Below are 229 nucleotides of genomic sequence, written 5' to 3' on the forward strand. Positions count from 1 at the left end.
GAGTGGGAATGGGTGGGTAGGGGAGTGGAGGGGAGGGTATGGGGGACTTTTGGGATAGCATTGGAAATGTAATTGAGGAAAATACGTTAAAAAAAAAAAAAAAAAAAAGCACTGACTGCTCTCCAGAAGTCCTGAGTTCAATTTCCAGCAACCACATGGTGGCTCACAACCATCTGTAATGGGATCTGATGCCCTCTTCTGGTGTATCTGAAGACAGCTACAGTGCACT

Source organism: Mus caroli, chromosome 2, assembly GCF_900094665.2.
Source record: "Mus caroli chromosome 2, CAROLI_EIJ_v1.1, whole genome shotgun sequence".
NCBI lineage: Eukaryota > Metazoa > Chordata > Mammalia > Rodentia > Muridae > Mus > Mus caroli.